Here is an 11,218-nt window from a genome sequence, read left to right as displayed (position 1 = left end):
TTTGACCTCGTGGGGTTCTTTAACGTGCACCTAAATCTGAGTACACGGGCCTACAACATTTCCGCCTCCATCGGAAATGCAGCCGCCGCAGCCGGGAATCGAACCCGCGACCTGCGGGTCAGCAGCCGAGTACCTCAGCCACTAGACCACCGCGGCGGGGCAGTTTTGTTATATTATGAAATAAATAAAAAAATTAGGAATGAAACTAAAAATACTAATAACTGTTGCGCAAAAAACACGGTCCCACATACGTACTTGAACGCAATATTGCTTTTATTTTGTTTTAGAACCTAAGGCATTAGAAAAGATAGCAGTACAATAAAAACGTTGAAAAAAAAACAAAAAATTAGACTTCGCGGGACTCGAACTTGCGCCACTAAGTTGTACTCGCGTACGTGAACTGAGTGCGTTAGCTTGCTCAGCTATTCGCGCTGGCGCGTGCATCTGAGTTTAAGTTATGTATATAAATTTGCTTTTTACACGCTATGTGTTGGCATATTTATGTACGATATGCGATCGTATCTATTGTTGTGTGCATATGTTTTGGGATTGTATATACGTCACATGCTTTTCGCATGTCTTTCAACTATAGATTGCTGCCCCGCCGCGGATGAAAACAAGTATTTTTACACCCACACACAAGCTTGAGCAGTTGAAGGTTGTTTCCCGGGGCTCTCTTGCGATTGAGTCGGCCACCACAGGGAATTAGAGTGATACGCCATTAATTCCTGCATCTAGCTGTATTCCACTTAGTAGCTCTATCGCTTGATGACAAATCGAGCGCGGGGCGCGACGCTATTGCGCACGACCATGCCTCGCGTAGTGGCGACATCAGCTGATTGCGCCGGCCGGCTTGCTTCGATTTGCTTCAGAGCAAAGAAATGTCATACCTTGAAAGATTGCGTACTGCACTATGTCAAAATGTTACTGCTTTGTAGCCATCCTATGATTCATTGAGAATTGATAACTCTGATATTACTACTGTAGAGCTTTGCGTCGGCGACACGCACCGAACGTGAAACCGCACTACGTCTGTCGTCTGCTCGAACAAAAACAAAACAAAGACCTGGAAAATAGTCATAAGTTGTAACTTGTTTTTTGAATAACCGTTTATCACTTTTAAAGTTATTTTGCCTGATAACATACATTTTTCTTCAGTTTATAGCAGCGACAGATGTTTTTTTTTTTATTTTCCTCACACAGATATCCAAGTCAAATCCATTCACAGCTAAAGCCACATGTTGTTTGTCTTCTTTGTTTTCGTGGGCATGCCGTTTCGGTGCGTCTATGTGTTCGCGCTGCTACACACGAGAGCACAAAATGTTAAATTTACGCAAGGAAGCGCCGTTCCTCATTCGTGTGATGTGCTAAGATTGCGCCCTATTCCCGCGGTTGTTCGAGTGCGGATCATGTGCGAGTCGTCCAAGAAATCGGCGGGTTGGGCGGGCGCTCAAAGGACTCCGAGGGGACGGCTGACGCCTGTGGTCGCTTCCCTCAGGACAGTGTGAAAGAAACTAAAGGTAAAGGGGACACTTTTTTATGTAGACCAAGTATGCCACTCAGTGCAAGTGTTTGTTGCTGCACTCGAACGAGGCGTCGTGAAACGGCAACCTTACGCGCCTTTGCGAGTGCGGTTGCCGATTCGCTTTGACAATGCTAACGCCAGCAGAGCCATGGCGCATCGACGGGGCCTTACTGGAGCTAATTCGAGACAACTGCGGCAACATGCATGTGTATGGTGATCGATTTTTTTCATATGTGCAATGTAGTGAGGAAGACGCACATGGCGCTTGCTACGTTGTTGATTAATCGAAGCCTGCAGTGCCATTTGATGCAAAGCAGCTTTTTGTTTACGTTCGCGGGCGATACAATTTGTAACTTGGCTCGATTCACCTAGCCAACCGCCTAAGTGGGTTGATTAGCATACGTTTATGGTAGAGTGTTATTATGCCCCTAAACAGTGGTGTGTGCTTGTTAAAAGATATAATGTGTGTGCCTAGTGGAGAGAGAGAGAGGTGTTTGTGCAATCTGCATGTGTACCTGCTAGACGCCTTTGCTTATAACTAATAATGTACCGGCCAGCACCTACATTGTACGCCTGACTTTGAAGAAAACTTGCATGCACAATGTGAGATTTTGTAATCTGTCAGAGTTGCTTTTTATAAAATAATACACTGCCAGCATGTTCAAAATATGTTTCGCTGCTGTGTGGCAGGGGTGCGGTTATGACGCTGTTGTGTAGTTGCTCATGCAAGCACTTATAGTTTTGATGCGTTAATATTTCTCATCTAACTCATCAGGTGTTTGGCTGTTTCAGCACAAACAAGGCAAAGAGAGAAGGAAGATGGGTAATGACAGGACCAGTGCCGACTTTTGTTTGCAGGAGAATACCCATGTTGGTGTATTTATTGTGACAGCCTTTCTGTGTTGCTTTTTTGCCCAATTTATGCAACAACAGAGTTGTCAGCAATATGAGAGAGAACACTGAAATTTGCTTTTAAAGATCATGGAGACTAAATGCCTAGTAACTCACAGCACAAAGTAACAACAAAAGACATCAGTATGATCATTGTGGAGGAGTACAGTCTTGCATCTAAAAAACATATTGTGTAAAATGTTGCCTAAGAAACCTCTCTATGTTTGCAAATAGTGTGACGGCACTTCGAGCACCGTGCCAGCCATTCCCTCCGTCTGTGCAAGGGCTGGTTGGCAAGGAAGTTGTTTGTGACGTTCCTCATAGACCACTGAGATGTATGCTATTCTAAACCTGTAGCCGAATATATACGTAATCTTTTGTGCAGTTACATCGCTGCATCTGACACCTACAACTTATTTGCATATTTACATTGCTTCCTTAGGAGCTAACAAACAAACTTGTTTGCATTGTCACTTCATGAATATCGAGCGGTAAAGGTACTGAGTATATGTGAAACAAAAATCTCTGCTTATTACATGAAGACATATGAGGCCTTCGATAAAACGAGTTATACCTTTATTGAGCTTGCGTACTCGTCGGGGCGATTCATACATGCAGCTTCAGCAAATGGTATCTTCCAGCCGGGGACCTTGCAATCTTTTTCTGCACACAGCGCAAACACCGAGATGTACCCACTCGCAGATGGTCGCGTCAAGCGCATATTTACCTTGACTAAAATGTCGAATCAAGTTTTTTCATCGACCAGTCCCTGCCATGAGTGCTAACGTCTTCGCAAACAAGACACATTGTTATTGACACTGCACACACCACACACAGTATTCTCAGTTGAACCGATATTCTCAATCCCTTTCAATGCACACTACATGCCGGAATCAACAGTGCACATTTTTGAAGACTATGCCGCTGTTGCTCGCACAGGCCACCACGTGTGTTGACTTCAAGATAAACAGACAGCGTGGCAAATATTTTACCACACAGTTTACCACACAGCTGGATGTTTGCTGACACATACTACAGCTAATGTCGACATTGTAACGTGAAGTGTAAGCTTTGAAAAATTAAAACTTGCCCCAAACACCGCACGACTGTACCGGGCTGAGCCACCAGCGGGAGTGTTTTTCCAGCCACACCTTTTACATGTGCCAGTGACATCATGCTGTGACGTACCTCGGTAGGGGCCTATCGCTGCATACTTTATGTGAATGAGGGTCCTGTTAGTGATTGCAGGCATTGTTGATTTCGTAACTTGTTCATGCCCAACTGGACCTTCATTTGCACAAGTTGTCTGACTGATATTCAGGTGAACTTTTGTGTTATAATGTATACAGTTGGCAGTTTGTGCTTGTCCTATACTGTTGTTACTGGTGTTTCTTGTTGTTACTTTGCACTGCTCATTACTGCTCACCTACAGAAACTAGCCTATCTTGCCGCTGTTTTGGACAAGATGCAGCTGGCAAGTGCGATAGTGTTCATAACTCTAAATTCTCGAGCAAAAATTATCGTTTCATATTCAGTTAGTTGCATTCATATCAGTACATTATAAAAAATCATTGATTAAACATGAATCCGTGTTCCTTTACATAATGCTCACAACTTTTATATCAAATTGAATGGTGTTTATAAAAACATGGGTTTTAGCTAAACTTCATGCTCTTTTCTCGAACAGCTGACAAAACCCTATTGTATGCTTACTTGCCATGAATCCGACTGTGTTCGAAATACATTGCAATTCTTCACCGGACTGCCAGTACACTTCACATTGGGGGAACATTTATTAACCAGGGATTGATTAATTAAGAACGGAAAGAAAGAAGCGGCAGGCCGGGATACTTAATATTGGCATCCAATTTGCTACCCAGCGCATTATCATGCAAACTTCCTATAGAGTGGTTATGCGTCTTGCATGTGTGTCTGTAAACCAAGAACTTTGGGTAGAACTATATTTATCTTACAAACGGTTGCAGGACTGACACGCTTTCTGTTATTGGCATCCAATTTGCTACCCAGCGCATTATCATGCAAACTTCCTATAGAGTGGTTATGCGTCTTGCATGTGTGTCTGTAAACCAAGAACTTTGGGTAGAACTATATTTATCTTACAAATGGTTGCAGGACTGTGGAGGCTGTAGGGCTGCCTAGGAATGGTGGAATCCCTGGACATGTGTTCAACCTTGCTGCATCAGCTCCTTGGTGTTTTCAAGGCATCTTTATAGATGTGTTGGGTGAGTAAAGCAAGCAGGTTTCAACACAAGGAAAAGTATAATATGGCAGCACCTGTTGTGCGTGCCTTACATCCCAAGTATATCAGATATTTATCTTGCCTTGTGGCCTGTAATTTTTAAGGAGACGCTTCTTTTTGCTTTATATTTGAGTCTTGATGCTTCGACAGCAATGTATTTGTGTTTGACAGCAAGTGTTCTTGAACAAATAACTGATCTCAATAATGACAAAACACCCTTCATACTTGGTCCTTAGCATAAGCTAGCACATATCTGTAGCAGATTCAATTATTCATTTTTTGCTGGGATGATAATAGGCAAGTAGCGAAGGCAAGTTCAGATTGGAGTGGTCGGTGACATCTGTTTAGGCTTTGCCATATTGCTTTGCAACCAGAGTTACTTGTGGCCACATATACAATGAAGCCACATGACGTGCATTCTAAATGAGAGTACCATATCACATTTCACTGCATTTTAGTATGTGCCAAACAAATGCAGATATCATTAGCTTGCCACTATAAAGGAATCCTAAACCAACACAAGGTTGAAATTTAGTCGTGGTGTTGCAGCTGTGTATGACTCTACAATGGATGCATTGCCGTGATAATTTGTCTATATGTTGTCGCAATAGTAATGTTACACACATTGTACGATACAAAAGAGGTTCTCGCTTATTTCGCTTTTTTTCGCTATGCTTCTTTCTTGTCTCTTCTTGCCATGTGTTCCTTCTCACTGTACAAGGAGCAAGAGCAGTGGGCACACAAACACATATTTAAAAAAAATGTTGTAAGATGAGCACTGAGAAACTGAACACTTCCAAAAAGTTCGAAGAGGTAAAGGTATTGTTTCTAGCTACTTTTTGGGCACCCATAGCTAGTTGTGCGGCTGCAGTTAAAAAATATATTAAATGTTAAAAATTAATTGGAGATGGTTTGGCACCCATAATTGCAGTTACATACAGAACTAGGTTTCAATGCGTAAGCAAAATCTGTTCACTCTAAATCAATCCTAATGATATCTGAAATTCAGGAAATATTCACAGAAAAGCTCAGGATAAGGCTAAGTGGTTGCCCCTTGAACGTGAAGGAGATACCCTTCTTGTAAAAGGTCAATAGGCAGTCTAGTAGCCTCGATATTACATGCACTATAAAATATTCTGGTGTGGTGCTTTTCATGCATATAAAATGAGAGGGGTTTTTAATAGAACTGTTGTCACTTTGCCCTGCATTGCTTAAATTGTTCACATAGTTATAATACATGAATCACTTTATGCCTTTTGATTTTATGCAAATGGTTTGCTTACCCAGTCGGTTTAACTTGATTTGGATAAAATCATAAATGCTCTAAAATTTTTTTTACTATACAGCAGGTTTATTTTTAAAATACGCGACCATTGATGTGAACGCAGTTGGTGGCGTGCTTGATTAATCCTTCACTATCACCACTCTAACTACACCTGCTACAGTGCATAGTGCGACAAAAGTAATGGTACTTAACATTACTGGCAGCATACACTTTTATGTCTCAAAATAGGTTAAAAAGCCGGGTAAAAATGTGTGTACATTTTTTTTTCGCTCCAACTAAATATACTGGTCTACTCAAAGTAGCTTCCGCTCTTTTAAGGTCCTAAAACTTTTAGGTGTTCAAAGGAAGTATCAATGCCATATACTTTCTTTGTCAGCCTACTCACCACTCTAATAATGAGAATTACCCGACAGCATTACCCAGTAAATTAAAGGGGTGTTATAAAAAGTAATGTCAATTCAATTGTCAGAAAGCGTTGCCAAGTTAATATTTTTGTTCACTTTTTCTTCACAATTTTGTTAAAGTTACTGTTGATAACTTCCCCTATAGTTTGTTGGCATCATTTTCTGCTAGTTCTCATTATAATGTGTTCAACAAAGACAACAAACCCTTAAATTTATAGTTCTTTCCTTTACTCTTGAATCTGAAACAGTGAATCTCAGTAATCTTAGTGGTGTTTGACTTGTTTTTTTTTATCAGTTGTGCATGTGTTCAAGTACATGCATTTAGGTGGGAGGGCGAACTATTGCCTCCTCCTGTGACTAGCAGATTTTCTGAGAATGGACAGATGCATAATGCTGCCATAGAAGTATAGGGATATTGGAAGTAATCGTAACGTAATTGCAATCGTAATGTATTTGCCAGTAGGCAAAAAAAAGGTGTCTCACACTCGCCATAATGGTAACAGGCAGCGCTGACTGACTCTTCCATGTATAAATGCACATATATACCGTACGAAATGGAAGAGGGATAGCCGCCATGGTAGCTCAGTTGATAGAGCATCGGACATGTTATTTGAAGTTCGCAGGCTCGGTCCCTGTACAGGGCAGGTTATCTTTTTTTTCCTGCCCCGCCACGATGGTCCAGTGGCTAAGGTACTCGGCTGCTGACCCGCAGGTCGCGGATTCAAATCCCGGCTGTGGCGGCTGCATTTCCAATGGAGGCGGAAATGTTGTAGGCCCGTGTACTCAGATTTGGGTGCACGTTAAAGAACCCCAGGTGGTCAAAATTTCCGGAGCCCTCCACTACGGCGTCTCTCATAGTCATATGGTGGTTTTGGGATGGTAAACCCCACAAATCAATCAATATCTTTTTTTACTTCTACTTTTCTTTCTTCACAATAACAGCACTTCTATTCCTGAAGATTTTCTGGTGTAAAAAAGGTACCTTATAATCTGAAGAGGCAAACAGAATGTGCCAGTGTACGAGTTAGCTCTTGTAGTGGTTACAAGTGAGATATGTTTTGAAGAATAAATCATTCTGCCACTTGCCTAAAGAATGGCTACAGGACATGGCGCTGGATGCACTTTGTTATTTTTGAATCAAGCTATCTTGTATTCTATTTTTATAAATTACATGGGATACACATGACGGTATTACACACTTTAACGCCACAAAGATTATGCAGCGAACAATGTTATAAATGCGAAATTGCATAAGGATAAGGTAAAAACTGCACCCTCAACGAGAATGTACAGAAAGCACAGGGTTCAGGCGTTTCCTTCTGCCCGTGCTTTTCAAGTGCGAGCTGTTTTCACCTCGTTCTGACCAACAAACTAGATTGAGATGTGTTGTTATAGTGCAAGAGGATGCTCCACGGGAAACTAGGTTTGTCTCAAAGTCTGTGTGTGTCTTTCAACCAATATGGTGCCCGGTTCAAGAGTTCATGCAGACCAGATCGTGTAAAACAGGACCGTTAAAAATGAACCGTGTAAATAAAATAAAATGGATCATGTAAATAAACAGGATCGTGTAAAATGTCGTTTTCGTGTGCATCTGTAGCTGTGGTTGTGCTGAATGACCTTTCTTTATATACACTACATAACAAACTTGCTTCTTTAGAGTCGAGTGCATCTTCGGATCGATTGTAAATGTTTGCATATGCGAGGCCTAAAGTTTTATAAGAAATTCCTCAGTGTGCTACGAGGAAATGTGTGTTCAGCGAAAATTTGCATATCATTATTTACAACTCTTAAAGCCTCGTCTACAACTTTGTGCAGGTTGACCTTGAGCAGAAAACGAGGAGCGGCAGCAGCCCCCAGAAAAGAGCAAGCACTCTCCAAGCTCCCGAAGCTCTCTTCGACAGGAACATCATGGTCACTGTGTGGCATTGAAAACCATTGCAAGGAGTGCCTTATCAGTACACTGTGCTGCTCTTTCATCGCAGAAAACGAAGTTGACCACTCCAGAGGAACTTCACGCTGTGTATTGTGAGTGCTTTAGTGGTTTTGTTTTTATTCAGCCAGCAGTTAAGAAATGTGTCAGATTCAGCCAGGATGGCTAGAGGGAGTCGGGCAGGCATGTTTGGACATTTGTCTAGCCAAGTAGTGCCAATTTTCGCACTGGTCTTGTTGGAGTTACTGCCACAATCACAGAAGCTACGTCACCTCTCTAAATGTACAGATGTGTCGGGGAAGATTAGCTGCATTAGGTTTTTTCTATAACTGATAGCTGCCAACATTCTTCATTATACAGGAGTTTTGTTTCTCACTTATGGGTCTAAAGCCCTCTACAGAAAAAATGCAACACGTCTACTTCCAGAAGACTCCAAGGTCCTACTTGTAGGGCCCTACTTGTAGGTTTTTTCGGCTTGTATCATAAGCACCTCGTTTGGGGTACATGAACATTTTATAAACATGTACAGCGAAAATTTTGGGTGGCTGGTCGTTTTGTCGTTATCTTGTTCCTCGCAGTATTCTTAAGCATGTTGTGCATTACGTTGTCAATCTGGTTCATGTGCATAGAAGACATTACGAAGTTTCAGGCTACAGTATAAAAAGCCTGGAAGCAAGCTATCAATTATTTTTAACAGAGTTGCTTAATCTGATACATGATACATCACTAAGCTTTCGTGCGTATTCATCAATGTAAGCTCGTCTTAGTGTTATCCAAAATTAAGATGTGAGTCGACAGATGGAAACATCTGGTGGGGTAATCAGGCTGAACAGTAGAAGTGCTTCAGACAGGCTGGCCGATGTTGCGATAGGAGGACCTATTTTTTAGAAGTTACCTTGTCATCCCTGGCGTGTTAGTTTAAATGGGGTCAGTAATGACATCATCTTTTGGTATAGGCGTGTGTGCCTGTTGGAAATGTTTGTCTGAAAAAAAAACCTATAACGCAGAAGAGTGCAGCCCTTGCTTCTTTTCAAGTTAGGTGGTGGTGGTAGTGATTAGAATGAAGAGGAAAAAGGCACCTAATTTCTGTCTGCCTTCAGGCGACACGGCGCAGTGCCTTATAGGGGAGGGGGGAAGGAGGGATAAAAAGAATAGAAGGAAAGTAGAAGCAGAAGAAAACAGCCAACGAGAGGAAAAAGAAGGAGATAGGAAAGTGGGGATCCGGTCGAAGCAGTCCAAGGGCGGGGTGCCACAATGCGAGAGCTACACGGCGTCAGGAGACCGCGGAGGGCGAACCAGTCGGCGGGAGCTACGCTGAAGTCGGAGATCGCGAGGGCACAACCGTCCAGCTTGAAATCCTGCGAGCGAATCCTTTCAAGTTAGGTTGCGCCGATACAAAGTGTTCTCCTGTCGGAGGTTGGGGGTAAGGGAAGCAAAAAAAGATAAATGATAGAAAAAAAGAAAAAAGAAGAAAGAAAAGGGGAATGCAAAGTAAAAGTAGTGCTACACTGCTCCTACTTTGCATCCCCCCTTTTCTTCTTTTTTTTCCTTGTTTTCTTTTTTCACCTTTTTTGTTACATTTGCATTGTCCCATCTAGTGCATGAATCAATGACACAAGGCTTTGCTATAGCAAAGATGCCTATGTGGTGTTGGATTGAACAGTGCATTGTACTTCATTTTGTTAATTACAGACTGATCAGTCTTGCAGTAAGTGCTTCCTGCCTATCACCACACATGTTCAATTGAAAAGTTTGTGCTTGGCTCTTAGTATGCTGGTATATAGCTTGTGTCTTGGACTACTCAAAATGAATGTTATTTTGCTGCTGTTTATGGTAATGAATTTATCCAACATGAAAATATCTTGCCTTGTGAACTTTGTCGGACATGCCTTTCTTTTTCTTTCCTATGCAGGCATTGTATGTGAGGGAGGCAGTAACAGAGAGGTGATAGCTTGAGCTTCGGAAGAATAAATGCTGGCAGTGAGGCAATTACGCATTAAACATTCCAGCCATTTTGCCAACCGTCCTAAATGTGTTTTGAAAAAAAATATTGTGCTCGTTTACTGTATTTTTCTGAAAACAGCAAAATGCTAAAGTATATCGCAGAGAACAAAATATTAGGCCACGTTGGTGCCTTCTGGACTTCCCAGGATGTCGTCTGGGTGTTGTTTGTAAAAAGTAAAGTGTTTCAAAAATACTGCCTCTTCTACACCAAATTCGGTCTTGGTATTAAGTAAAGGTGATTGTGTGTAGTGCATGAATCTCAGTAATATTAGCGCAATTTTTTCGCCACATCAAAAGCAAGGAAGCAGTTCTCTTTATATGGCAAGTTATATGATTACACTTTGTCTTAAAGCAGAAATGAATTTTTGAAGTTTTCTTATGGTGGCTGTTTTCTGCATTTGATGTATGACAGCTTTTGTTCCGAAGTTCCCCATGGCCCTCAGTAGGAGACTTCAAAAATCATTTTCCTCATTTAAACAAAAGTTGTAATGATAACACTTGCCATGTAACAAGAACTGTTTATTTTCTTTCAACTTACATATAAAAGTGATTTTCAATTAGACAAACACACAGCTCAAATCGCATCTCAATGTGAACAAAAACGATTATATAGTAATATTTGTAATCTGGACCTAACATTATTTTTTTCGTAAATTATAACTTCTGTGCAGTGAGAATTGTGGCTCAAATATTCATACAAATTGCAGTATTGCCATAGAAGAAATGCAAACGATAAACAGTTTGGCTGGACTCTTCAAAGCCTATGTAGCAGAAAAATTGCACTAATGTTACTTGACTTCAAATACTTTAAGAAGCATCTTTACTTAATATGTAGATCAAATTTGATATGGCAAGAAGAAGCGGTACTTTGAAATTTTTCCCACAAATAACACCCGCTCTACATTCTGCGAAATTCTGA

Source organism: Rhipicephalus microplus, chromosome 6 (genome assembly GCF_043290135.1).
Source record: "Rhipicephalus microplus isolate Deutch F79 chromosome 6, USDA_Rmic, whole genome shotgun sequence".
Classification (NCBI taxonomy): domain Eukaryota; kingdom Metazoa; phylum Arthropoda; class Arachnida; order Ixodida; family Ixodidae; genus Rhipicephalus; species Rhipicephalus microplus.
This window is presented reverse-complemented; position numbering follows the sequence as displayed.